We start from the raw sequence: 1041 nt of genomic DNA on the forward strand, positions 1-1041 counted from the left end.
CAGCCCTGGGCGTTCTCACTCACACCTCCATGTACATTTTTGTTTTCTCTTTCAGGCTATTGACTTCACTTTCATATTTTATTTTATTATTATTATATTTTGGGAGACAGGGTCTCATTATGTAGCTCAGGCTGGACTTAAGCTCACTTTGCCTGACAGGTGCTTATTCTACTGAGCTATCTACCTGGCCTTAAGCTACAAATTTTAAGATCAGCCTCAGCTACAAAGGTGTGTGCCACCACATCTGGCTCATTCTCCTATTTTAAATCATAAGATTTTTCTGGTCTTTTCAATCACTTGAATAGAATTTTCTGTTTTGTGTCTTTTCTGCTACATCCTAAAACCAAACTTCAAAATCAGCATTAGGAGAATTCTCCATCAAAATACACTTAGTATATCTTGTCAAATAGGTCATTTTTGGAGATGTAGATCTTATGAGATGTATAAATCTCGAAGCATACTGGTATTTTTTTCCAGTATTTTTCTGGTAAATAGTCAAACTTATACCTAGTGATATTGTTATTAGTTGAGGGTGGTCGATCAGTAAGAGGAAAGGCTTTTCCATCATTTGGATAATAAACAGTGATCACATTCCCATCACTAGATAGTCGAAGAACTTGTTTTGCATATTCTTAAGATGTGTGCTTCATTAGAAGCTCCACATATACTTGCTCCGTATTGAGTATGCTCACCACTGTCTTTTTGGCTTTCTGTCTGATTGGTTTTAACCTGTGAGCAACCAAAGGAGGTATAATGCTGTGTAACAAATGTTTCTGATGCCTAAATGTTGACTCCATACCCCTAGTCTTGCTTTGTTCCTAAAGAAGATCTGATCCAAAAGTAGGTTCTTAATGAATTATCTCAGGTTTACCGTGAGGTCCAGTCACATATTTTATGGTATTCAGCTGTTTTTCAAAAATGTGCCTTATCAGAAGCATTAGAGCCTTTTCTTGCTCTTGTATCTGCCCAGGTGTTTCTTGATGCACCTTGGAAATCTAGATGGTCCTGGAAATCTCCATTTGGGGTTACACTGTTGTGCTC

The 1041-nt window shown here is 37.5% G+C and overlaps 1 pseudogene across 1 annotated transcript in view; it reads right to left on the reverse strand.

The window, feature by feature from the left end:
* The window catches only part of LOC101584254, an 83493-nt pseudogene that overhangs the window by 8411 nt on the left and 74041 nt on the right, over positions 1–1041 (reverse strand). The window contains exons 5-6 of the transcript XR_001116939.2: positions 273–1038; positions 32–87 (exon numbers count right to left, since the gene is read on the reverse strand). The product of XR_001116939.2 is annotated as a serine/threonine-protein kinase PLK4-like (transcript). The remainder of the gene's footprint in view (positions 1–31; positions 88–272; positions 1039–1041) is intronic.

Source organism: Octodon degus, unplaced genomic scaffold, assembly GCF_000260255.1.
Source record: "Octodon degus isolate 3935 unplaced genomic scaffold, OctDeg1.0 scaffold00251, whole genome shotgun sequence".
NCBI classification, from domain to species: Eukaryota; Metazoa; Chordata; class Mammalia; order Rodentia; family Octodontidae; genus Octodon; species Octodon degus.